The 27,977-nt window shown below is 43.7% G+C and overlaps 1 long non-coding RNA gene across 1 annotated transcript; it reads left to right on the top strand.

The window, feature by feature from the left end:
• Positions 1 to 1,526: 1,526 nt before the first annotated feature.
• Positions 1,527 to 27,733, top strand: LOC112607396. The gene is made up of 3 exons (XR_003115769.1): positions 1,527 to 1,554; positions 1,734 to 1,826; positions 26,873 to 27,733. It is a non-coding gene; the product is annotated as an uncharacterized LOC112607396 (long non-coding RNA).
• Positions 27,734 to 27,977: the final 244 nt, after the last annotated feature.

The following is a 27,977-nucleotide window of genomic DNA, read 5'->3' as shown; positions in this document are numbered from 1 at the left end:
TTGATGGGGAAGTAGAGATGTGCTTTCAGTCTTCTTTTTGGGAGACGGAAGATTTATTTAGGAAATCAGAAGTTGCTGCTAAGAAGGAATCCGTAGTTGATAGTCACTGAAGCACACTTCGGAAATGACTCGGTTGCTTTAAATGATATCTGTGTCTACACCTGAGGCATTGTGAATTATTCATGAGGATGTTGCGTCACTTGCCAGTCAGGATAAGCAAATATGGCTTTCCGGTTCTTGTAGCCGTGTAGGTCCTAGTGACGCAGTGCCTCACCCGCGCAGGGCAGGCTTTTCAGATCTTCTGCCTGTCACAGGGACTTTGTGGAGAACACAGCAGCTCTCCCAAAACACAAATGTCATTGATAATAACAATCATGAGCCTAAAAACCTATAAACCAAAAGAAGTATTATTCCCACTCCTACCCCTATTCCCACCCCAGAGAACCAAGGCGCTAAGAAGGTGTTAGGTTTAACGTCACAAAATAGGAGAGTCTGGAGTAAAACTCAGGACTGGCTTCAAGACTCATGTTCCATTTCTCTCACACAGGCCTGAGTCAACCAAAAAGCACAACAGAACTCAACACAACAAAACACTTTGTTGCTGCTTGAAGGCTACAGATAGCTTTCTAACCCTGCACTGTGGGAGGTGTTTCATCATCCAGTTTTTCAATTCCCCTTGGATTCACTTTTTTTAGATGCCTAGACTGTGACAATGTGAGGTGAGAGACCTCACTTAAGGGTGTACAAATCCTCCGAATATGTTGATACTTATTTTGATGTAATGGGATTTGGTGGGAGCTTTGCTAGGGAAATCCTGGGTTAGCGTGTACTGATGGCAGTCAGGGAGTTTATGTGACAGCTGGAAAAGATATTGCTTAACCATCAGTATCAGGAAGGATTAGGACAACACCTTGGATTTTGTCGTGAGTGGCTGCCCTGTGGAATTAGGGTTCAACGTTCACCCTTACATTCATGAGGTCAGTCTCCTGTCCTTCTGACTTTCCTACTGCCAGTGCCCCGCCCATTCTCCTACTGCTGGGGAAGACACAATTACACATATACAGTTATATTTTCAGAGCACATAGGACTGTGTACTGAAGGCTTTCTTCTGCCTCTCTTTATGGATCCTTTGAAATTTCATTGTCTCATCAGAGGATCGAATTCAGTGAATGCTTTACAATTAGGTTTTTATGGATAAGAGATGGGAGAAGTACCAGTATCACAGTATCCAGTTGCAAATATCATTTATTAATCTGAGAAGGCAGAGGGATTTAGGGCTTTCTGAGTCAAACACTGAAAAGCTGAACATTTTCCGTCTTTAAAAGCTCAGGAACTGGGCCCACAGGCCAGCAGGATCACTTCCTTGCCGTGTAAATTCATGTTTGAGCTGAAGGTCTCTCTCAGTGCAGGAAGAGGCCTTTGTCAAAAGCAGGCTCAGTATGGCAGCTGTCCCAGGCCTGGCCCCATTTCCTTCCCCCCCAACTCCTCCTTTCTCGTGGTGGTTTTCTCGCTCTTTTTCTTGGTATGGGGCTGGGGTCTCTCAGGACTTATCAGGTGCACCCATTCACTGGGCCTCACTGTATGAGATGGGGCTCAGCTGGAGGCAGCAAGTGTAGGGGGAAGAAAGGGCTGATTGAATTTGCTTTGGGACCAGCTCCAAGTCCTGCAAGGCTTGCAAATGTTTAGGGGGTGATTTCCATATCACTGTAAAGTTGCTTGTCTTTCTCCCAAAGGGAAAGGCTGCTGCCAAAAGTGGAGGACTTAAAGCTGGAGGCCGCCCCAAAGACGGGGAAATGAAGAAAGCGCCGTTTCTGGAGCTCCCTGACGTGTGTGTGTGTGCGCGCGAGTGCACGTGTGCTGGTCTTTGGCTCCTTGTTAATTCCCTATAACAGATCACAGTGCCGAGGAGAAGCCAGGGCGTCTCTAGGCATTTGGCCAGCAGCGGGGGCACAGCGTGAGGCCTGGAAGGGAATTCTTGGAAGAAAATGGAATGCTGTAAAGTGGGAATCTTGGGTACTATGGGATGACAGGTGGGGTGGGGTGGCCACGAGTTTGGAGTGACTGTCCATGAAACGAAGCAGTTGAGGAAATTCAGCAGGAGGAGCCTGGATAGGTCTATTTACAGTTGGCTCTGCTGAAATCCCTTTAGGAAGTCACTTGCTGGCTTCGTCCCACATAGTTTCTAGGCTGTGGGTGGAGATCATGATCCTTTTGGAGCTCTCTGGTTCGTAATTCTGTGGAGGAGGAAGATACCAAGATGAATAAGCTGCTGTCCCTGGCTGTGAAGAGCCTGCGGCTGAGCGAGGGAGACAGGTGCAAGGCCTGGAGAAACTGTGGTATCTGCCATGTCTGACTTGGTGGGAGGAAGAACACATGACTTCTGAGGTCCTTTCTAACTCTGAGGTTCTGGGTCTTCACAAAGCCACGTCAGTGAAGTCATTCATTTATTTCTTTGATGATGTAGAAGTTACATGTTAAGTATCTTTAATAAGCCAGGCCCCGGGGCTATACTGAGAAAAAGACTGACATTCCTCTACAGATATGGAACTGAGAATTTTAACAGGTTTTGAGGAGGTGGTTACAAGAGCATTTGGTATAAGGAAGGATCAATATACATGACCCCACACTCAGACGGAGCCTCCTCGGGGGTTAGTGCTCCGGGACAGTTTCTTAGAGCAAGTGACGTTTAATTCATACCTGATGAGGATTGGCTGGGGGAAATGGGACAAGAAGGTCTTTCCTCAGGGACATCTTCAGGGAGCAGAGAGCAGGGTGGCCGGAGAGGGAAAAGCTGGGGAGAAAGTGAAGACAGATTTAGACAGGAAGGGAAACAGAAGCCAATTCCATCTGACTTTGCCCTGGATTATCTGTATCTTCAGAAAGGGGAAGCGATGAAAGCTTTGAGGAGGAAACCATGACTCCATCAGGTCAAAAGTCACTCGTCAGAGAGGTCTTTTCGGACTGCTTCCGTGGAAATTGTGTTTCCCTGATTAAGCAATCTCAAAGTACGCAGAGCTTTTCCTTCAGAACACTTTAGCCGACTTACCGTAAAAATCTTTTTCATGCTTTTTTTTTTAAATGGCCATCTCTCCCCAACACTAATGCAAGGATCACTGCGGCTTTCCTGGCCAGTCTCTGGCCAGTGCTCCTCCCACTGGCTGACCCCTTGTGGAGATGCAGTGGTGATGGCTGAACACGAATTGGGTTGGTGGTGTTTAAGAATTCCTCTACCTGAGTTGGGAATAGCTCTTTCAGAAGACCAGGTGAGAGGGAAACGCAGGTTGAAACAGGTGGGAGGCAGCGGTGACAAATGGAAAGATGCGGCAAAAACGGAGAAGCCCTCAGGGGGTAGAAGCCACAGGATGTTGCTGTAGGGTGGTCGAGAGGAAAGGGAGGGGGATGATGCCCAGGGTTCTGGCTAGTGGATGAATAATGCTGCCGTTTATTGAGAGAAGAGCTCTGGAAGAGGAGCCTCTAAGTGATTGGGGGGTGGAGAAGGTGAGTTCTGATCAGGGCCAGCTGCCCCCATGGCCAGCCTCAGGGTCACATTTGGCTTCTTTCATCTTGCACACCAGCAGTCTCCTCACAAGCTCTATAGCTGTCCCCCCGCCCCCATCCTCTGTACGAGGCTACTTTTCCATCTGGCTTTCCTATGTTCGTTGAGTTTGTTGTCCATGACAAGAATCCGATGTGAGCAATTATCTTTTTTTCAGCTCTTCAGATGGTCACTCAAGAAGTAGTGTGGGAAAGACCACAGGAGACTGATTCAGCCTCATGCACATTCCTTATTTCTGTGCAGGCTTCTGTTCTAATTCCTGCCCACTTAAATTAGGTTGATGGACGGGGTGGGGAGGTATGTATTTTATCCAAACCTTTCTTGAAATCCTGTCCTGCCCACAAACCCCTAAAAGGGATCCTTTTTTATTATACTTTCTCTCAGTCAAAGCGAATTGAATTAGAAGTAGGCATCTGACCCAAGGCCAGCAAACCCTACAGACTTAGCAGGGGATAATCAGATACTCTCAGAAATTTGAGTGGAGACACGGAGATGTGGTCAGTGTAAGTTCTTGAGTTGAAAAGCCAAATAGACCAGGGGCCAGGGTGCTTTGAGGGCCCATGAAAATGTAAGACCCATGGTGGAGAGATGAAATAAGGTAATCAGTTTATAGAAAGTAGACATTTGAGACCAACTGGAGGAAGGGAGAGAGGAGAACACTTTCCAGTTCTTGTGGGGTCCAGCTATCTTCCCTTTCATGGGAAATTCTTTTTCTCCTCACGTGTCAACTGCGACCTTTAGAGAATGAGAATTTTGCCACTGCTCCCTGTAGCAGCAAGCTCAGGACAAAGCTTCTACTTTTTGTCTTTACTTATTTATATTTTTTTAATTTTAAAAGAATTATGGAATGTTGCAGATGTACAGATAAATAAAGAGAATAATAGAGCGAACTCATCAACTAGATTTACCAAATCTTAACATTTTCCCTTTGCCTATATTTCATTGAAGTTCCATATACTTCTCCTCAATCACATTCTTTTCTTTCTCTTTCTTAGAGGTACCACTGCTCAAATTTTGTTTCTTATTAAATATAATTTTCCATGTTTAACATGCCCATTGATGTTATAAAGTATTATTTTTCTTGCCATTCAACTTTATATAGTTGGTTTTATTCTGCAAAAATGCCACAACATTTGTTTTCACTCAACATTATATATTTTAGATTTGTCCATGTTATTAACTGTAGGTTTAACCTTTTCTTTCTTTCTTTCTTTTTTTTTTTTGAGATGGAGTCTCGCTTTGTTGCTCAGGCTGGAATGCAGTGGTGCAATCTTTTTTTTTATTTTTTTTTTTTTTGAGACGGAGTCTCGCTCTGTCGCCCAGGCTGGAGTGCAGTGGCCGGATCTCAGCTCACTGCAAGCTCCGCCTCCCGGGTTCACGCCATTCTCCTGCCTCAGCCTCCCGAGTAGCTGGGACTACAGGCGCCCGCCACCTCGCCCGGCTAGTTTTTTGTATTTTTTTTAGTAGAGACGGGGTTTCACCGTGTTAGCCAGGATGGTCTCGATCTCCTGACCTCGTGATCCGCCCGTCTCGGCCTCCCAAAGTGCTGGGATTACAGGCTTGAGCCACCACGCCCGGCCCAGTGGTGCAATCTTGGCTCACTGCCACCTCCACCTCCTGGGTTCAAGCGATTTTCCTGCCTCAGCCTCCCGAGTGGCTGGGATTACAGGCACACACCACCACGCCCAGCTAATTTTTTTGTACTTTTAGTAGAGATGGGGTTTCACCATGTTGGCCAGGCTGGTCTCAAACTCCTGACCTCATGTGATCTGCCCACCTCAGTCTCCCAAAGTGCTGGGATTACAGACGTGAGCCACCATGCCTGGCCAGTTTAACCTTTTCATTTTCACTGCTGTGGAGTATTCTGTTGCATGAATATGTCACAATTTATCCATTCTTCTGTGGATGGTCTTTTGGATTGTTTTCTGATTTTTTCAGTTACAGAAAGTGTTGCAGTAAATCTTCTCATACATGCCTCCCAAGACACACATGGGGCTTCCCGAGGGAATGCACTTACAACTGCAGGTGCGAGATCTCAAGGCTGTGCACATCTTCAACACAGCTAGATTTGGCTAAATTCCTTTCCAAAGTGGTGGTTCTAATTTTGCCTAGCTGCACATTCCAGTTGCTCCATATTCTGACCAACATTTGGTATCACCAGGCTTTTTAATCTTTGCCAAAGATGGATGTGAAATAGTGGATCACTGTTGCACATTGCATTTCTATGATTAATAGTGGAGTTGGCCATGTTCTCAGACATTTCCCATTTTTGCTTTTTTTCTTATGAATTGCCTCTTGATCCCAGTTGCCAATTTTTCCATGGGTTTTTTTTTTTCCTTTTGCTTCTTGAGTTGGGATTTTAATATATTCTGGATATAAATATTTTGTTAATTGTATGTCTTGCATATGCCTTTTTCTCATATGTGGTTCTTCTCAATTTGTGTGTGACAACTTTCGATGTTCATAGGATTTCCATTGTAATGTGAAGACTTCTTTATGGCTTGTGTTTTTTGTGTCTGATGCAGTCCTTCCTTCCTTACCCTGAGGTCATCTAGTGTCTTGAATTTTTCTCTGAAGGTTTTTAAAGATTTGCTTTTGTATTTAGTTTTAAAATCCATATGGAATATGGGGTGAGGAATATAATTTGTTTTTATCCCACACTTTACCGGGTGCCTTTTATCATCACTCTGTCATATACCAATTTTCATTATATTTTAGGTTCTATCTGTCAGCGCTCCATTTTGTTTTACCCGTTTCTGCAGCAACACCACACTGTCTTGACTATTGCTTCATGATGTCTTAATATTTGATTTAATAATTACTTTCACTTTGTACTTCTTCAAAAGTTTTAGTCAATTTTTGATTTTCTCTCTCTATTGTAGAATTAACTCATAATTCTTGAAGATCTATGCTTGCTTTTGATTGTATTATAAATTATATTTATAGATGAATCGATTTACAAAAACTTAATAAAGTTGAGAATTGAGTTTCATAGTATTATCTTCCCACCTGTGAAAATGACATACCTCTTTCATCTGTGTTTTCTTTAATATGTTTCAGTAAAATTTTATTATGTTAAGCAGAAATGTAATATATATCTTTTGTTATTATTATTCCTCTACACCATTAACATTTTTGTAGTCTTTCGTTATCTTTAAGGATTATTAAATATTTTTAAAATATCCTTGCCGGTATATAGAAACACAATTGATTTTTATAAATTCATTATATCTATGACAAACTTGTTGAACTTTCTTATTGGTTCTGATTGTTTTCTATTCATTAATTTTTTCTCAGGTTTTATTCTTTTTAAAAGTTTTCTTTGGGTGTTACCTTTTTTTTTAATCTTCTTGATACTTAGGTATTTTTTTCAATCTTCATTTTCTGGTAAATGCATTTTAAAGCTATACATTTACCTCTGAATACAACTTTAGCTGTGTGTTACAAGATTTAATACATTGCATTTTTATTGTTCAATTCTAAATATTTTATTAGCAGTGACTTACTGTATTCAAAAGATTATTAAAGAATGCACTGAAACTTCTAACATATGTATGTTTTGACTGTCTTGATTTATCTCTTTATTGCTAGTTTTCATTTAATTACAATTTGTTAAAAATCTGTTTTATAAGATATTTATACTTTAAAATTTTCAGAAATGTTCTCTGTGCTACTTCAAGTTCTATTTTTATGAAAGTTTCCTCTATGTTCTTTGTTGGCACAGCACTCTATATTTGTGTCTATTTGCTCAAACTTGCTTACTTTGTTGTTTGAATCTTCTGTAATGTCTTTTCAAAAAACAGTCTTATTTAGGCATAGTTGATATGCAAAAACCTCCTGCACATGTTTAATCTACACAATTTGATGACTTTGAACTTATTATGCATACATGCAAGATAGCATCACTGAATCAAGGTTGTAATATATCAATTACTTCCCCCAGTTTCCTTGTGTTCCTTTGGGTGCGTGTGTGGGGGTTGAAGGAGTCAAGAGCAGTTAACATTGTGGACTGGGTGTTAGGTGTCAGTTTCACCAGATGAAGAGATCCCTAGAGACCTGTTAAAGCCCTCCTTTGGGTGCGTCTTGTTTTAAAAGCTAAAAACAGCTTAAAACCCAGCTAAATAAAAAAACTAAAAAGCTAAAAACAGATCTACTCTCTAAACAAATTTTTAAGTGCTCAATACTGTATTGTTAATTGTAAGTGCTATGCTGTACAGAAGATTTCTAGAACTTATTTACTTTGTATATTTAGTATTCCTTTTGCATAACCAAAACTTTATAACTATTGAGTAACACCTTTTCATTTCCACCTCCCTCCAGCCCCTGGTGACACCATTCTGTTCTCTGCTTCTATGTTTGACTATTTTAGATATCTCATATAAATAAAATCGTGCAGTTTTGTCCTTCTATGACTGGCTTAGTTTATGTAGCATAATTTTCTCTAGGTTCATCCATGTTGTCACAAATTGTAGGATTTCCTTCTTTTTTAAGACTGAATAATATTTCTTTGTATGTTTATACTTAATATCTTTATAAATTTAATTTACTTTATTTACTCATTTGGGAAACAAACATCCTAAAATCTCCAAGTAGAATTGTAAAGTTGTCATTTCCTACGTGCAAATTTGTTGGTTTAAAAATATTTTGAGGCTCAATTATTATTTGCATCAAACAGCAGACTTGTTACGACATCCTGGTGAATTGTTTTGCTGATCACTATTCTGTGGCCCACTGTGGTAGACTCTGCATCATTGTTAAAATATTTATTCCCTGTGCTAAGGGAAGGTTGTATTTCCCTTCTCCTTGACATAAGTGTTAGTTGTGTGACTTGGTTTGGCAAGTGACATCTGAGTAGAAGTGAGAAGCATCACTTTCTTTTTTTTTTTTTTTTTGAGACGGAGTCTCGCGCTGTCGCCCAGGCTGGAGTGCAGTGGCCGGATCTCAGCTCACTGCAAGCTCCACCTCCCGGGTTTACGCCATTCTCCTGCCTCAGCCTCCCGAGTAGCTGGGACTACAGGCGCCCGCCACCTCGCCCGGCTAGTTTTTTGTATTTTTAGTAGAGACGGGGTTTCACCGTGTTAGCCAGGATGGTCTCGATCTCCTGACCTTGTGATCCGCCCATCTCGGCCTCCCAAAGTGCTGGGATTACAGGCTTGAGCCACCGCGCCCGGCCAGAAGCATCACTTTCAAACAGAAGACTTAAGAACCAGAAGTTGCTTCATAATATCTTTTTATTTCTTCTTCCATGAGACAGTTTTTGTTTTAGAGAGAGATGAACCCATCAGCTCAGGTCCAAGGGTCAAGGTACGGTAAAGCAGAGCTTCCCCTCTCTGAGACAGGTGTGTTGCATGAGTAAGAAGCAAGTCACTGAGATCCTCTGGGTTGTTTGTTATTGCAGCCTAACCTAACCGATCATGACTAATATTTCCAATTCATTCCTACTAATGCCTTTGCCTTAAGGTCAGTTTTGTTTATCAGTATTATAGCAGCTCCATTTTTCTTTGAAGTAGTATTTGCCTGGTATATCCTTTTCAATCTTGTTCCTTTCAGTTTCCCTTCAATTTCTGTGTGTCTCCCGTAAACCACATTTAGCTATATTTTGTTAATGTTTTTTATTCCATTCTGGGATGCCCTTTCCATTTAAATTTATTGTTTTTACCAGTGTATTTCATCTGTCTTATTTTGTGATTTCTATTTATTATTCTTTTACTTTTGCCTTTTTCCTCCCATCATCTACAAATGGGTGTAGTGGGACAAATAGCCTTCAAAAAGATATGTCGTCTTCCTAATCTTCTGAATCTGTGAATCTTGCTTTATTTGGCAAAAGAACGTGATTGAGGATCTTGAGAGGAGAAGCTTGCTGTGTATAATCCAGGTGGACCTCATGTGCAATGACGCGTATCCTTACAAGAGGGGCACACACAAGAGGAGGTGGCTCTGTGACTGTGGAGTGGAGACTGGAATGAGGTAGGCCCGAGTCAGAGGATGCTGAGACTGCAGAGCGGAGACTGGAATGAGGTAGGCTCAAGTCAAAGAATGCTGACAGCCACCAAAGCTGCGAGAGACGAAGAACAGGTTCTCCCTTCGAGCCTCCTGAGAAAAGTGTAACCCTACCAATACCTTGATGTCGAACTTCTGGCCTCCAGAGATGTGAGAGAATTGGCTTCTGTTGTTTTAAGCTACACAGTTTGTGGTTATTTGTCAGAGCAGCCCCAGGAAACGAACACAACTAGCAATAATAGTGTTCTTATCCCACAGGGTTATCGTGAGGATTAAATGAGATAATGCAAGAAAGGGGTTATCAGGGCCTGGCCTGCATTAAGTGCTCAGTAGTTGTTAGCTGTAATTCTATTTATTATTTTCTGTTAGCTATTATTCTATTTATTATTATTATTATTATTATTATTATAGTTGTTAGCTGTTATTCTATTTACTATTATGAGTAAAAATAGGTTTCAGGTTCAGTTCTGTAGAAGAGCCTGAGACGGAGATTTTTATGCAAGGTATTTATTGAGGGGGTAAAACCTATAAGAGAATGAAGGAAGCAAGATAAGGAATATAGTAGGAAGGAATGATATTCGGCTTCCCCAGCACCAAATCTGTGTTAGCCAGGGTTCTCCAGAGACAGATCCAATAGGATATGTGTATATGTGTGGGCAGACAGATAGATGAAAGACAGAGAGAGAGAGGTAGAGAGAGAAACTGAGAGAGAGAAAGAGAGAGAGAGAAATTGAGAGAGAGAGAGAGAGAGAGAGAAAGGAAAGTGGATTTATTAGGGAATTGGCTCACATGATTATGGTGGCTGAGAAGGTCCATGACAGGTCATCATCTGCAGGCTGGAGACTCTAGGTTGGCTCAGTCCAAGTCTGAAGGCCTCAGAGCCAGGGCAGCTGATGGCGTAACTCAGTTCGAGGCCGAAAGCACTAGGATCCTGGGGGCCACTGGTGACATGAGTTCTGGAGTCCAGAAACCAGTGCATTGGAGTTCTGATGTCCAAGGCAGCAGAAGAAAAGTCTGTTCCAGCTCCCAGAGAGTGAGAGAGCAGTTCACCTTCTGTGGTTGTTCTCTCTGGGCCCCCAGCTGATTGGATGGTACCTGCCAGCATTGAGGGCAGAGGATCCCCCCAATCCACCTAGACTCACACTCCAGTCTCCTCTGGAAACACCTCAAGATGCACCCAAAGGAGGGCTTTGCCAGGTCTCTAGGGATTCCTTCATCTGGTCCTAGTGACAGCTAACATCCAGCCCACACGTCCACCCCTTGACAACCTGGCACCCACACACACCTTCTCAAACCTTTCTTAATTCCCAAGTAAGACGATAGCAAGGGAGTAGTGCCACCTAACATGGTGAAACTATTCTTCATACAACTGGAAATGCACCACTCTTTTCCCCAGAATTCAACTTTCAGGATTTCAACATTTGGGATTTTAATCTTTTGGGATTGTGATTTTCGGGATTTTAGATTTGGGGATGTTGCTCCTTCAGGATTTCAACATTTGAGACTATGCCATTTTGGATTGTGTCTTTTGGGATTATGATCGTCACCACAAGACAGGGCAAGGGGAGAGCCTGGCGCTTAGCTGTGAGGCCAAAGCTGGGGTCCAGCCTTGGCATGACCCAGTGGGGGTCTCTGAGCACAGCCAGCTTTGACCCACCTCAGGCAACAGAGTCAAGCTTTTCCACTCTTGTATCGTTTAGTCATTGTGTGGGGCAGTAGGGGATGGGGTGACAGACTGTGGGGTAACATGACCCCTTGTCTTTCCAGTGAGGCGGGTTATGGTCAGCACCGGCTGGCAGCCTTGCTGGTGAATGGCACTAGAATGAATGGCACTACACCTTGGAGTCCACCTTGCAGGCAGCCAGTTCTGGCTTAGTAAGTTCATGGAGCTCATTAAGTCCCATCAGTAGCTCCTCCTTTCTATGTGCAGGGAGGCTGTCCCCTGCAAGGCCTCAAGTCCACAACTATTTCATTGCCCTCCTTCTGTGCTGCTCTTCTTGAATTCCCTGTTTCTGTTAGTGGGCACCACTATTCCCCCAGTGGTCCAGGCTGGAAGAATCAGAGTCACCTTAGCTTCCTTCTCTGACCTCATCTGCCTGATCTAGTCCACTGTGTGCAAACTTCCTCACCTGTCACCCCTTCTCCTTGCTGCCAGACATGGCCTAGCCTCTCGTTTCTGCTCTCCCGTCCTGTTGGCAATAGGTTCTACCGGGTCCCCCTGCCCCCTTCTCCTCTTTTCAGTTTTCACCTTCTCTCACCCCCCTTTCAATCTATCAGCAAAACCTTTCGGCTCCCTTTCAAGATAGCCCCAAACTGGCCAGCGCCCTGGGCCTCCGGGGACTTTGCCTCTCAGAGGCTGGACAGCAGCAGTGGGCCCACTTGCGCTCCCCTAGGATTCTTCACCTTAGCCTGACTGATCAGTCATTTCAGCACTCTGCCTTACTTGGAAATCTCTAGGAACCGCTTAGTGCATTTACAATGAAATCCAAACTATTTTCCCTGGCCCTCGAATTCCTAAGAGGTCTGGCCCTGCCAACTTCTCTGACATCACTCTCTCTCTGGTCCTCTCTCTCACACTACTCTATCGCGCTGAAGCCTTGCCTTTGCTCACCTGTCACTCCATGTCCGGATCCCTTCCTATGCCCTTGCCTGGAAGGTTCCCCCAGGTCTCTGCATGGCTTGCCTCCTCGTAGAGTACAGGTCTTCACTCTAATATGTCTTGCCCAGAGAAGCCTTCTCTGACCCTTCAACTTAAAACCATTCTCCCCTAATTTCTATCACTCTCTCTTGCTTGATAGGTTTTCCTTTACGACACATCACTATCTGAAATTATCTTGTTTATTAATTTTTTTGTTTATTGTTGTCTCTTCCCTTAGAGTAAAAATATCATGAGGTCAGAGATTTCAGCTTGTATCCCCAGCAGCTTGAACTGTGCTTGGGTTACATACTGGGCTTTTAGTGGATAATGAAGGAGTAAATGGATAGTGTTGCCGAACTGACCTCCCGAGAGTGAAGCTTTGAGAGCGTCTGATCCGAAAAAAGGCTTTTCATTGTCCTTCAAGATCCTTCAAAATCTGGCCCAAACTTTCTTTATATTCTTATCTTGCTTACACTCCTTCCTATCACTTGTAATCTATCTAAAGTGGGCTTTATTTTGTTTTCCACTTTCTCATTGCTCTTTCTCACCTTGGGATTCTGTTCACATCAGTTTCTCTAACCAGCAAGCCATTCCCCTCGCATCCTCAGTTCCTCTTAAAATAACGCGTAGCCCATCATCTCCTCTTCTGTAAGGGGGCCGCCTTTGCACATTCCCTTGCCTGGAGAAGCCCTTTTTTTACTCTGAATTTCCACGAGACTTGCACTCTTTTAGGCTGTAACTTGCAGCATTGTACCTAGTAATGGTAGAGTCATTCACCGTATCCTCAGTATCTAGCACCTGCCTCATTGTAGGCACACGACACGTATTTGTGAAATGGATGAATATTATAGTTTTGTTATCTTTTTACACTGTAAATGTCGTGGAAGGGTCTATTTTACTTATCTATGTAACCTCCCACAGCATCTAGCGTGCTTGTGGAATGAGGGAATGAATGAAAGCTATTATTCCCCACTCCAGGTGTAGTTCAACTCAAATAATGAATGAATCTCCCAATTGTCTGGGCCATCTTTTGACATTCCGCCTCCCTTTGGGCACATTGTTTTGTTTACATCCCTATGATTGCTGTGTTCAGAATAGCAATACTAACAACTGATGATTGTGGTATGCGGAATTCTAAGACCATCTGCCAAGATTCCTAGCCGTTGGCATAACCATGTTTTCCCCACTATTTAAAACATTAATCTAGGTATTTCTGTGCAAGGGATTTGCAGATATGTTTAAGGTATTGAATCAATTAACTTTAAGGTAGGGAGATTATTCCGGTGGGCTGGACCTAACCACTTGAGCCCTATAAAAGGAGAGAATTTTCTTTGCTCACCAAAAAAGTCAGAGACTTGAAGCATTAAGGAATTGGATGCACAAGTATTTCTCTGTTGCTAACTCTGAAGATGCAGGGGACCATGTGATAAGGGATGTGGGTGGCCTGTAGGCCCTGAGGGTGACCCCCACATGACAGCTAGCAAGGAAATGAGGACCACAGTCATACAACTGCAGAAAACTCAATTCTGCCACAGATGGGAACCATACCTGAGGCAACGCCTGAATTTCAGTCTGGTCAGATCCTGAGTGGAGAACCCAGCCATGCCATGCCCAGACTTCTCACCTACTAAAACTTTGTGATAATAAATCTATGTTGCTTTCAGTTGCTAAGTGTGGCAATTTTTATGACACAACCATAGGAAATTGATACAGTGATGAGGACAAAGGCATAGAGAAACAACCTTCGAGAAGGACCTGAGGAAAGAAAGGGCAACAGCTGTCCCCAGGTTTTGCATCTCTGTCTTATGACTCTGATTCTTCAGCTCCGAGCTCCACAACATCTAACAACTACAGGTCTTGATTCTGTCCCTGGTCACTCAGGCACCCTCTAAGAAAGAGGATTGGGACATGATTAATGAATGAATGTCTTCTTTTTTGTCTGGCTTTTCCTTTTAGGCTTAGAATAGAGGCACATGCTCTTTTGCCACTGATCCCCCCTCTAATAAGCGTACCGACCTGAAACAATTGACCTTAAAAAATAAAAATAAGTAACCAGCCCCCAGAGCCCTTGCAGGCAGCATTAGCATTCTTCAGTCTCCCTGGGTTGTGTCCTGGGAGTCTCGGAGAAATGAATCTTATTATTAGTCTGATGCCAGTGACTGCTCCTGACAGCTCCCTCCTCCCTCCTGCAGCTGCCGAGCCCGCACAGGTGTCATGAAGCTGATGGCTCTTCTGGCATGGGAGGGGGCGGGGGAAGGTGCATTGAGCCATCAGCTCCAAGCCCAGCGCAGGCTCCTAGGAAGCTTGACTCCCACTGGGGGCTTCCACATGTCAGAGGAGCCCCCAGATCTGTATCCCCTAGACTTTCTCAGGCAGATTTCCCTGGTAGAGTATAAGATAGGTCACTCAGAGGTCTTCAGCACCCCACCTTTTAGTCCTGAGATCTATCCTCCACACAGAGGCATGATAGAGTGATGCGTTTATTTTTTTAAATTGTGAACACGTGTGTAAACATAATCATGAAACAAACATTGTTAGCACCTCGGAAGGTCTCTCATTTTTCCCTTTCCAAACACAATCTCTTCCTCCTCACAGAGAGAGAAAATCACTATGCTGAAGTTCATGAAAATGACTTCCTTGCCTCTAAAAAAAACCTCGTTTTCATACCTGTGTATGCATCTCTAAGTGGGGATAGTCTTACTCTGCCTGTTTACAAACTTTATGGAAATGGAATGTGTGCCCTCTTTTGTATCTTGCTTGTCAACATTATATTTTTGAGATCTATCGTGTTATATTTTAGCTATAGTTTGCCCATTTTCATTGCTAATATTCCATTTTCTGAAGATACCACAATTTATTTATTCTTATCATGATAGTCATTTAATTTAGGTTGTTTTTAGCATTCGACTATTTAAGCTGCACTGCCATGTACATTCCGGTACACGTGCACCTATTTACACAGGCAGTGGTTTATCCAGGCCACGTGCAAGAGCATGGCGGTGTGTGGGTGTGGTGTGTATGTATCTCCAACCTTATGGAGTCACCCTGCTTTCCAAATTGAATTCAAATGCATCCCCCCAAACAGCGGATTTAATTTTCTGATTCTCTACATTTTTGCCAGCCACAGGTATATTAGTTTTCTATTGCTGTATAGCAAATTGCCACAGGCTTTATGGCTTTAAACAACTTAGATGTATCACCTTACTGTTTGCCTGGGCCACAGTCTGGGCACAATTTAATGGGGTCCTTTCTTCAGGGTCTCCCCAGGCTGCACTCAAGGTATCAGCCTGGGCTGGGGTTTCATTTGAGTCTCAGGATTCTGTTTCCCCTGGCTGTTGGCAGAATTCAATTCCTTGCAGCTGTAAGACGCATGGACACTGCATCAGCAAGGCCAAGAGGAGCATGTGCCTCTCTGACGTTTTGCCACCTTCTAAAGGCCCCTTTGATTAGGTCAGGCCTACTTGGCATAAACTCTTTTTTGATTAAAAGTTGATGGATTGTTAATCTAATCACAGAACTGCTATCCTGTTCACAGGTTCTGCCCATGGTCAAGGGGAGGGGATTGCACAGGACCTGTACATCACGGGGTGGGAATCCTGGAGACCTTAGAATTTTGCCGGCCACACTTGGTATTCTCAGATTGTTTAACTGTCAGCTACTGGATCATGTAAATTTTTGAATATTTGAATGTAAGCAATTTTTCATGTTTATTGATGACTTGCATTTCTCGAGGTGTTTATTTCATACGCTTTGCAGATATTTCTCTAACCTGATTGAGCAATATTCTTCAGTAATAAAATGGTATCACAGATAACACTTATTGGGTGCTTATCCTTTGTCAGCCATTTACATGCATTACCTCCTTTAATATACTTAAAACACTCTGAGTAGGTTCTATTGATTTCTCCATTTCATAGATGAGGAAATTGAAGTTCCAAGGAGTTAGGCAACCTAACAAGGGCATGTGGTAGGGATGTCACCGGTTTGATCTTTGGACCAGCTCCGTCTGACTTCAGAGCCCATCCTCTTAAACTCTAAAGGAACCTAGCATGCTGATTCAAGGGATAAGGGGATTTGCTCCCTGCCATGATAGTCAGGCAAATGGTCTCTTATTTCTTTTATGATACAAATATTGCTCATATGAGTGAAAGACTGACCCTTTATGTTTTCTATGCTGCTATTACATGGATCTTCTCCAGGCTTCAAGTGCACATGTCTGACCCTACCCAAATCCTATGGGGCAAACTGGTACTCTGGCATCTAAATCCCCTCTCAGTCTGACCTCAAATTCCTTTCCCAGCCTCATTTCCCCAAACCCTCTTCCCTGGCCCTTGGAAATCACCAGAGTATACACAGCCCTGTGCTGTACTCACCTTTGCCCCTAATTGGGAGCTCTAGGCCCCTGCTGTCCTCCCCATCCCCCGCCATTCTACTAATCTCTCAAGGCCCACTTCAATTTATATCTTGTGAATCAGTCACCTCTTAACCTCTCCCCCCTACAGAGATCTTTCCCTCCATCTTATGAGTTCTCATAGCTTTTATAATTTTTACCCTTTGACACCTGGTCAGATCTGTCTTGATAATACTATTTAATTTTTTATGTGTCTCAATAAAATCACTTATTCATTACTGATTAGTTATCTCTTGAATGATTTTCTGTCCTTATTTTACTTGAACTTTCCATAGCATCTTATCCTGGGAAATGAGGACTCATTCTGGAAATTTACTTCTCTATTGGTTTCTAGGACATCTTTTTCTCCTCATTTTCTTCCTACTTTGGACAGTCCTCTTTGTCCATGTCCTAAATGGTTGTTCTTTGGGATTCTGTCTGTGGCCATTTTCCTGGCTACTTCTCTGTGTCATAGCCCTGCTGCACTGCCATCCCATTGGACTCCATCTCCCACTGGACTCCCTGAGGTCAAGCACAGCGTCGGTCTTTATTGCATCCCTGGGGCCCAACCCGGACACCTGCAGAGCAGGTACCTTGCTTTATGCGGTTCATGAGTTTGCACAGTCTCTCTGATACTGCAGTGCATGTGGCAGGTGGTGCTTGTGGACGGCTGAGGTGGGACTCATGGTGAACGGATGCGGACAGAGGTACAATTCCTTCACATGGACATCCCCTTGGGAATTCCTCCTTTTTCCAGGGAGATTTATTTTATTTTTCCAATAATGATCCCAGAGCTCATCCAGGCCTGAGGGACTTGAAAACCCTGACCAGAGCCCCTGGACCCCCCAGTCTCTGACTATAGGCTGAGGGTAGGGCGGTGTAAGCAGTTTGTCTCCCGTACCCTGCACAGCTTGCACACTTACTGCCTTTCTCTGAGTCCTGGGGGCCTCGTTGCCTGGATCTCCACCCCCGACCCTGCTAACTTCCCTCAGAAGAAAGTAAAGGTTAACTGAGATCACGCAGCCAGGTGGATGCCTGGATTCACTTTCCCTGGGGCTAATTATGGAGCTATATTAGATAAAAGTCAACATATGTTGTAAAAGGCACTGTGTATCATTGCTTGACAGTTTCTAACAATGTGCTCATGTAACAGCTGTCAAAGGCAGTGCTAGAAAATGAGTAATATGTTGATTTATGTATATCAGATCTGTCCTCACGCTCTGTGATGGAGCGGACCAGGCAGGCTCAGCTCTGTGGGTGGAGACTGCAGGAGGGGTGGCCAAGCAAGGAAGGAAATTCCCTTAGCTTCAGAAGTGCCTGGAAGGGATGGCTGAAGCCTGAAGCAGCTGCCACTTGCTGAGGTCCTTTGCAGTAAAATTGCCTAGGGGACACCTGTTCCCTTTTTACAATAGAGAGAAAAGTAAAATTCATCTCCTCAGGAGCGGGGGCTGCTAAGGTAACCTCCTGTGCTGTCCTTGGCCTCTGGATGGGGCATAGGGTCACACCACGGAGGAACAGCCTACCCCATTTTACATGGTGTTTTTGAAAGGGAGTTTCTCTTAAAGTAACTGCTTTGAATTTTCTTTATAGTTAGGGCATTTAAAACAATTAATTAATTTAAAATATGTTTAATTGACAAAGATTGTATATATGTACAACATAATGATTTGATATATGAATACATGGTGTCCTGATTACCATAACCAAGTTAATTGACATATCCATCACCACCCTTGCTGAGTTCCAGCAGCTGTTTATCTCGTGACTGAAGGTTTGTACCCTTTGACCAAAATCTTCCCATTTCCCCTACGCCCGCAGCCATTGATAGCCACCATTCTACTCTCTGTTTCTATGAGTTTGACTTTTTAAGATTCTATGTGTGGTTGGGCATGGTGGCTCATGCCTGCAATCCTAGCACTTTGGGAGGCCGAGGCGGGTGGATCACCTGACGTCAGGAGTTCCAAACCAGCCTGGCCAACATGGTGAAACTCCGTCTCTACCAAAAATACAAAAAAATTAGCAGGGCGTGATGGTAGGCACCTGTAATCCCAGCTACTCAGGAGGCTGAGGCAGGAGAATCGCTTAAACTCAGGAGGCAGAGGTTGCAGTGAGTGGAGATTGTGCCGCTGCGCTCCAGCCTCGGTGACAGAGCAAGACTCCATCTCAAAAAACAAACAAAACAAAAGAAAAAAAATACAAGATTCTACGTGTAAATGAGATAATATACACTTTCTTTCTCGGGCTTATTTCACTTAGCATGATGTCATCTAGATTCAACCCCATTATTGAAAATGACAGGATTTCCTTCTTTTTATGACCAAATGGTATTCAATTATGCATAGATATCACATTTTATTTATCCATCCATATGGCGATGGACACTTAGGTTGTTCCCATATTATCTTGGTGGTTGTGAGTGGTGCTGGAATGAACATGGGAGGGCAGGTATCTCTTCAACACACTGATTTCATTTCCTTTGGGTATAGACCCAGCGATGGTATTGCTGGTTCGCATGGTAGTTCTACTTTTAACCTTTTGAGGACCCTCCGTGCAGTGTTCCTTAATGGCTGTACCCACCAACAGTGTGCCACGACTTTCTTTTCTTGAGCTGCTTGCCACTGCTGATCTTTCTTCTTTTTGATAAGAGCTGTTCTCACGGGTATGAGGTGATATTTCATTGTGGGTTTTTATTTTTTTTTTGGACAGCGTCTCACTTTGTCCCCCAGGCTAGAGTACGGTGGTGTGGTCTCAGCTCACTGCAACCTCACCTCAGTTTCAGCAATTTTCATGTCTCAGCCTCCTGAGTAGCTGGGATTACAGGCACACACCACCACACCCAGCTAGTTTTTATATTTTTAGTAGAGATGAGGAGGTTTCACCATGTTGGCCAGGCTCATCTCTATCTCTGGCCTCCATCTGCCTTGTGTTGGGATTACAAGCATGAACCACCACACCCAACCCCATTATGGCTTTTTAATGAACAAACTCATTTTTTAAAATTTGTTTTGTATTTTTTCCCCAAATTATATTAAAAGAGGAAGTTAAACAAGTTTACTCTTGCATTTAAAAATCTCTCTGTTTTCTGTGTGTTTCTCTTGGGGCCATGCAAAGGGACTACTGGTCTCAGAGGATCTGATTATTACGTAGAAAGTCACTTTGGTGTTGCTGTTGGAACCCCCACTGCATTCCAAATGTATCATGGGCTCCTCTCTTTGTCCTCATTTTTTTTTGCCTTTCCTATACCACAAGCTCAGTTATAGCTTCCCCCTCTTTAAATGGTAGGAAGTGACTTAGTAAGAGCATTAGGCTTGAAGCACAAAGCCAGCCCCTGAATACTAATGGAAAATTAAAACTCTTAAATAGTTACCACTAAACTTGTAGTTCAGTGGAGTCTTTCACTAAAAACCAAAACAAATAGTTCTGCTTCCTTGTCGATGTTTTTACTGGGACAAAAACAGAAACTCCCCTGGCACTTCCATAGCCTCCAGCACGGCGCCTCTGCGGGCGAGACGGGAGGGATCGCGGAGCGCACCTGGCTTTGTCTAAGGTGGGACTTGTGGTTGGTGAAGTAGCCTGGAGGGCTCTTAGTGGTGGGCCAGAGGGGAGAGCAAGCCTCCTTTCCCCTCCTGAGGCTTGTCTGTTCTCCGTCTGGTTGTGGCACCGATTGTGTGGATGCGGATGTGCTCTGGTTCCTCTGTTTACACATTCTGCTGCCACCATGCTGGCCACATGCACCATGGAGGATGTCAGATGTCCCCCACTGCCATCCCATACCCAGGCCCTGGATGGTGCACCATGAGGCATGTCTGTGTTAGGCAAATGCTCCTCTGACTCTATATCTGCTGACCTCCCAGGAGGCTTCCGGGTCATAACCAGGTATAACCAGACTCCCACCACTGAATCGATTTCTGGCAATCTAGGTAATGGAGAAAGCCACTTGCAGGTTCCCACTCTCATCACTAAGACACTGTGGGGACAGTTGGTTGTGTAACCAGTCAATGAAAGCTTTATGGGCACTGCACATTCATTAGCGAATCTTCAAAAAGAAGATTCACAACACACCAAGGGTAGTTAATGTAGCCGATTCAAAATTTTAATCTGCAAAAGCAGGTGTGGTCTGTCCAGAATAAGTGAGGAAGCGAACAGCAGTGAGCTAGCTGCTGCAGGGGCCACCTGAGCTTTCAGCCAGTGACCCGTATCTTTTCTTGGAGGGTGCATCCTTTGGGACGTCTGCATCTCTATTAACCCGACTACCAACAATGAGTAGAGAACTTGATTTATAGGTGGTGCGAAGACCATCTTAGCTGAAGAAATTTCAAGAGCAGTTGTGAAGAATTTATTGGGGCAGTCATGTAAAAATGTGTCTTTCTTTATTAGTGATCAGAAAAACATTTTAGATAAAAAGGTTCTATTACTTTAAGACAGAAAGGTAGTGTGGAGTAGTGAGAAGAACACAGAATTCAGACGCAAAGAGTTAAGGGTATTGGTTTATTAGCTGTGTGATCCTGAGCAAGTTAATCAGCATCTCAGAGGCTGAGCTTTTTTTCATGTGTAAAATGGAATAATCATAGCAGCTTTATGAAATTGTGGTAAAAATTAGATAATAAATATAAAAGTACTCTTTAAACTTAGTATACATTTATATTTGCTGTATTTCCTCACTTGTAAGACATATTCCCCCCCATGTTTTAACATTTCTAAAATCAATATGTTTCTTATAATTGATATGTATATTCAATGTGGTGGTTCTTTCCTTTCCCCCTGGAGAGTTATTAAATTGATGGCATGTCTTGCAATCAATGGCTTCTTAGAGACATAAAAATATGGTAGCTCAATAAAATGAAAATAGTTTTATCTGGCTCTGGAGGTCAGATTTATTATTTTTCATTCGGGTGTTTAGAGTCATCTATTCATGTGGCATAGCTCCCATTTATTAAGTGCATTTCACTGTTTGCAACAAAACAGTACCTAATGCACATGGTTTTTTACAGAATTCCCATTTCCTCTTAATTATATTTGGTTTTGTAGTTGGAACAACACTGGTTTGTCAACATTACTGATTGGTGAGTTAAGGGATGGCGATGGTGGGGAACTGTATGTGTAGCAGAGGTGCCTCAGGATGGCGCTGGTGGGGAACTGTATGTGTAGCAGAGGTGCCTCAGGGACACAATCTCGCCATCATTACTGGGGAGGGAGGTCAGGGACAGACCCTTACCTGCTGGGTGCACCATCAACCCCAGTCCAGCACTTGCTTGACAAACTCTTAGAGACTCCAAAGAAAAAGCCCTATAAAGTGGAAAGTTTTATTGTTATTAAAAGATAAGATTACTTAGACACCAAAATGCAGTTTTCTTTCTTCTAGATTGATTTTTATTAACTTGAATGAAGACTCTTCTTTATACCTGATTGTGCCATTTTATTTTCAAATACACACACACTGTATTGACAATCTTATTCCCTCATTGAATTTTCTGCAGGTTTTTGTTGTCTTTTATGAGGCTATTCCAGTGAGGGAAAAAGTTAAATGGAATTTATCGCAATATATTTACCTGGCTAGGTTGTAACTATTTCTAAAATAAATAAAACTTTTAAGACAATAGAACTGAAAAAGTGCAGCTATCCATTGAAGGCTTCTCACCTCCCCTTGGGAGGAATAAAAATGCATCCCACTTACCGCATAGCTTTTTCTAGGGCCCCTTTTGTTTTTCCCAAATAACCATTGTCTAAATAGAGTGGCTTGTATGAGATTGTACACCCTGTGGGTGGTCCTATAAATATTCACTAGTAAAATGTACGTAAGGCACTGATCCATAGGTTTTTTTTTTTTATTCAAAGATATCGTTTCACTGGTAAAAGTTCAATTTTGATCTACTGGCTAGAGTCAATGCAGGCTGAAATCATGAACCTGAATTCTACCTCCTCCCATCCTTTCTGAACCTGAAAAAAATATTAACAACTTTGGCCCAAACTGAAGCTGGGAAGACATGAAAATGAAGCAATAAATGCTGTTAGATGCCAAGTTCAGAATTCATCTGCTCCTGTTGAAGGCCTCGTGGTGTTTGCAATGCAAATCTCAGAGTCATGCCTTAATCATTACCGCAGGGAGACAATTAGGGTTAAAATATAGATTTCTAGATAACGAGAGCAAATAATAAAGAAATAAATACACAACACAAAAAGAGCTAATGTGCCTCGTTTATAGCAATACTTTCCTCAAGGAGGCTTGAAGGGATTTCTAGCTGGAGGATGGGCTTCCTGGATGTGAAAGAGACTCCAGGTTTTACGAAGGGAAGATGTGGATGGCCTCCCAGGACCTCGAGTTCAAGTTGAGGGCCCCTACAATCAAGGCAACTGAGTAGTTTTACATTTTATATTTTATACTCTGGAGGTTAAAAACACAGGCTCTCAAATCAGGCCCATGTTGAACTCTCAGCTCAGCCAATTAAAGCTCTATGACCTTGGGCAAATCACCAACCTTCTTTAAGAACTGAGACTTTAAGTTTCCTCGTCCAAAGGGCTATCATTCTCGTTGGTGTGTTACAAGGACTAAATGAGATGATATGTATAAAACACTTAATGAAACGATCAATCTTACCTGTCATTATTATAAAAATTACTGGCCGAACCAATCACGAGTTTATTTTCTTCTGAGAGACAACTTAGTGGAAGCCAGGCTTGCTGGCTGTTCTTCCTTTAGCCCTCCTCCCTGCTCAGAACGTTGTGTGATAGCTTGCTGCAGTCATGACTGTGTGTTTCGTGGGAGAAGGTGGACGGCTACGTCTGGGAGAGCATGGGAAGCTCCCCTCTGCCCCTGCTGTGGTGATGACAGACTCCTTAGGGGGTCCTCCATCAGTCAGTCCCCTCAGAGAGAGCATTTTCCAGGGGCTGCAGCGCGCGCAGCGTCATCGCTGGACCAGAATAATTCAGGAGCACGAGCTCTGGCCCTGGCAGGCCCCAGCCCACCCTGCAGTGGTGCTTTCGCCACCACGTCCTGCCTCCCTGGGCTTCAGCTTTGCTCCTGGCTTGCAGGAGCTGTGCCGGGCAGGTGGCTCTCAACTCTGGCTGTGCGTTACAGTCTCCACCTCAGCCCAACTCAGTCGGAATCTCTAGGGTGGGGTCTGGGGCTTCTCAAAAGCCTCCCAGGTAATTTTTTTCAATGTGCAGCTAGAACCGAGAGTCTCCAGACTAGCTCAGTGGTTCCCCAGCTGCGCTTGTCCGCAGCCGGGACAGCTGATGCCCAGGGCTCTGAGGCCTCACTTTAAACTGGGCTGCTGCTTTGGAGAGGATACTGGTTTTCTGCTCAAGATTTTATGACAAGAAAGAGTTCTGCTGCTACAAAACACATCGAAAGCTTTGAAAATTGTTGGACTCAATTGTGTCTGCTGCTATTTGGCGTTAATCTCATGATCTGAAACCTGATTTATTCTGGAAATTACTATTTCTTTTCATTTCTCATCATGGAGTCTAATAAATCCCCTTATATTTTAAGGGTTATCTTGAACATACCCCCGTAATAATAACAATGTAATGAAGTTTTGTTTTAATCACTATTAAAAGCATCAATATAATATGTTAACATTTAAAAATAAAAAGTCATATCCTGCTCTATGAATACGTCAGTAATTTACATAGACTGAATAAAAATTTGGAATTTATAACAGATGTCCTGTTATTTTCAGATGCCAACTGGAAATAAGGTTGTATTTACATATAAGCTATATATCCATATTTAAGTGAATATAAGTTACTTATCTTGTACTTTCAGCATCTGTGCATCTATTCATGTGTATATTCATTCACTTTTTTGCTTCAAGAATTACTCCCTATTGGAGGTTGGCTACAAGACTTTGTGCTATGGGAGGTGTGTGTGTGTGTGTGTGTGTGTGTGTGTGATAAATTTGGATATATGCTTATAAATACAGGAAAATATACACACTTGTATCAAGCATATGGCTATAGTTGTCAAAGATGCACATTTATTTCTAGATGCTATGGATTCGGTTTCCTGTTCACTGAATAAAAATAGTTTTCACAACTATTTTGGAAAAAAGTTTACAACGAATTTTACTCCTTCACTTGTGTAGTTCAAGATACCTGAAATATATTCGGTTAGAAAAAAAAAAAATCAGATACAAGTACAGATATATGAGGGACATGAAATAGTTAATATAATTAGAATGAACAATCACAAAATATGAAATAAGGACCCAATGTTTATAAATGCAGATGCCAACTAATGCAGAAAAACGTGTGTATAATGGGAAAGGAGAGAAAACAGTTGGGTTTCAGAGAAGCCCAGCTGTGTTTTTGGGAGAATTCAGATACATCACTATTTTTCGAACCTGGGGATGTTTTTTAACTGATGCTGGGACCCACATCTCAGTCCCTACACTGGACCATCGGGGCGTGGAATCTCAGCGTTGGCGATGAATACTCTGCCCAGGTGATTGTAAGATGCGGTCACAGTGGAAAACGACTGAACCTTCAGTGATGACTGGAGTTGGGGCACATTCCACACGGGAGTTAGGCCTAGATGTGTACATTATTTTTGCAAGAAGCTGGCAAATTCTACAAGGAGTTTTGGTGTCATGGGAGGTTAGTTAGGTTATAATTGGCTCTAATTGGGTTTCCCCACCGCTGAAACATCGTCTGCCTAGAGCTGAGTGACACTCCAAAAGGGGAGAGATGTGCTCTGACCTTTGAAAACATCAAAGAAGTCACTTCCAGCACAGTTCTTATAGTCCAGTGCCCTGCAGCTCAGCAGGGCTAGGGCCGAGCCCAGCAAAACTGATAGGAAACAGCTCTTGCAGAGTAAGATTTTTATCTTTCCCCCTGGAACAGCAGTGCAGGCAGACTCTCAGAAAAAGGACTGGGGTGGGGAAGGAGGCAGAACCCCAACTTCCTAGCCAGCACCTGCTCGTTACCTGGTTTCACCACCGCCCAGTATCTTTTGGGCTGCTAATTCCCCTTCTGATGGTGAAACAAAACTCTATACATGGGTGTGTTAGCGTGAATAGTAACCCTTAAAACATGAAGGGGTTTAATACTTACTACATACTAGGTAATCAGTCTTTAGCAGTTAACATACTTATAAGGCATCCAGGGCCTGATTTTACTCATGTCTCCAGTTTTATCTTTTACAGCTCCATACACCAAACACATGGAACCATTTCTCTTCCCTTAAATAAGCCTGTGTTCACCTCTCTCTCTCTCTCTCTCTCTCTCTCTCTCTCTCTCTCTCTCATTATTATTATATTTTTTGGTCTCTATTCTCTGTGCAGTCAGCTCAGTGTGGACAGGGACTCTCATTACTTAATTAATCTCATAGCTCTCAGTAATGCAGTGCATTACTCACGGTAGCTGGTGTTCAAATATTTGTTGAATGAGTCAAAAAGTATAATATGGCAAAGCCATGAGATATTGCCTTAATTTCCCAGTGGTCTGCCATCCAAGTCAGAATGAGAAGATTGGAAGCCCACAAAGTGCTTATGTTCCAGGCGGTGACAGTCTGCTGTGGGAACAAACACAAGAGTAATGATGCATAGAGCCCAGGGCAGCAGGGGTGCAGAGGAAGTTTCTCTTTCTTTTCCAGGGGTACATGTGGTAGGGAGCCAGCCTGGCAGAGGTGGACGGAGCGGCACAGCCGCTGTGAGACCCTGTGGGTGGGGAATGGGTCAGGGCTTGCCTAGGGCCACTGGGGCCCCTGAGAGGCCAGAGGTGAGTAGACCAAGAAGGCCAGTGGTCTATGTTTGGAGGAAAGTGCCAAGGATTAAAAAGGAGAACTATATATTTACATTAAATCAAGGTTATTGGAAGGAGCTAGGAGTGGACTAAAATAGGAAAGGTACGGTAACGAGGCAGACACAAACAAGATCCGCTACTGCCAGAAGCAGCCTGGGACACTGGGTGTCACTGTCGTGACATCCTTCGTGGGTGGGAGCACTGCATTCAAGGTTGGGTGGACTTCGTTCAGTCCCACCTCTGCCACCTATGAATTGTGGGCTCTTGGGTGGGACACTTTGCCTCTCTAAGCCTCTGAAAAATGGGGGTGTGATGCTTGCTGCAAGCACAGCTGAAACTGAGCAGCAAGGATCCCTGAAGTCAGAGGAGGCAGAAGCTTTGAGCTAGGGCAGGCTCTTTGGCAGGTGGTCAGCAGACTTTGTCCGCTGCCTGGCCACCTCTTGGACCTTCCCCCTCCATGTGTGGCCTCCCCTCATGTTTGCAAGGGGGTCAGCAGCATCAGCTGGTGGCAACGTGCTCCTTTTCTTTTTTTTTTTATGACCAACAGGACAAGGGGAGCAGCCTCTGTTCTCAGAATCCCTGAGCTGTGCTCCTCTGGAGTGTCACCCTCGGGCTGGAGGAGATGGCTGTGTTGGTTTCCTATTGCTGCTCTAACAAAGTGCGCAGACTCTGCAACTCAGAACCAGAGACTTCCACTGCCCCACAGCTCCAGAGACTGGAAGTGTGGGATCAAGGTGCTGGCTGGGCCCCCTTCCCTCAGGCAACGCTAGGGAAGGGTCTCTCCTGGCTTCCGGTGGTTCCTTGGGGTATGTGGCTTACCTGCCCCTTGCCTTCCCCCCACACCCCAACCCCCGTCTTCATAAGACCCTCTCCCTGTGAAGCTCTGTGTCCAAATTTCCCCTTTTTATTCGGCAACCAGTCATATGGGATTACGGCATATCCTAATTACCTCATTTTAACTTGATTAACCTCTGCAAAGACCCTGTCTTCAATGAAGGTCACATTCTGTGGTATTGGGTGTTAGGGCTTCAACATATCTTTTTGGAGGAAGACACAGTTCAACCCATAACCACAGTCCATCCCTGAACTCAACGCTGCAGAGGGAGAGACCTGGTTGGTTGGCTTAGGTCATCTGAGGGGGATGCATGTCGGGGAGTGGTTCGCAGGGCCCACACTCTCCTCACAGGTACTGGGAGAGTAACAGGAGCCCAGCACCTGGCACAGAGAGGGCTCTGGGAGTCTGGACTAGAGTCTACATATTAGCCGTGTAACTTGGAGGAACGTACTTATCCTCCTTAAACTTCAGCTGCAAAATGGAGATGACGCTCCATGCCTGGAAGGGTGGCTGCACCAACCCAGCAAGACGTCACACCTGGAGGAAGTGCTCAATAAACGTGATTGTCACTGGGTGCTGCTGTTATGATTACTAAGTGCTCAATAAACGTGATTGTCACTGGGTGCTGCTGTTATGATTACTAAGTGCTCAATAAACGTGATTGTCACTGGGTGCTGCTGTTATGATTATTACTATAATACCTTGCGCTGACCATGGTTGAAGGATCTAAGTAGAGTCCTTAGAAGAGACAAGAGTGCCACCAGAAGACCTGGGGATGTGAGAGCCCTTGGCTTTGGAGACTTTGAAACTGAGGCCG

Source organism: Theropithecus gelada, chromosome 14, assembly GCF_003255815.1.
Source record: "Theropithecus gelada isolate Dixy chromosome 14, Tgel_1.0, whole genome shotgun sequence".
In the NCBI taxonomy this organism is placed as follows: Eukaryota; Metazoa; Chordata; class Mammalia; order Primates; family Cercopithecidae; genus Theropithecus; species Theropithecus gelada.
This window is presented reverse-complemented; position numbering and strand designations above follow the sequence as displayed.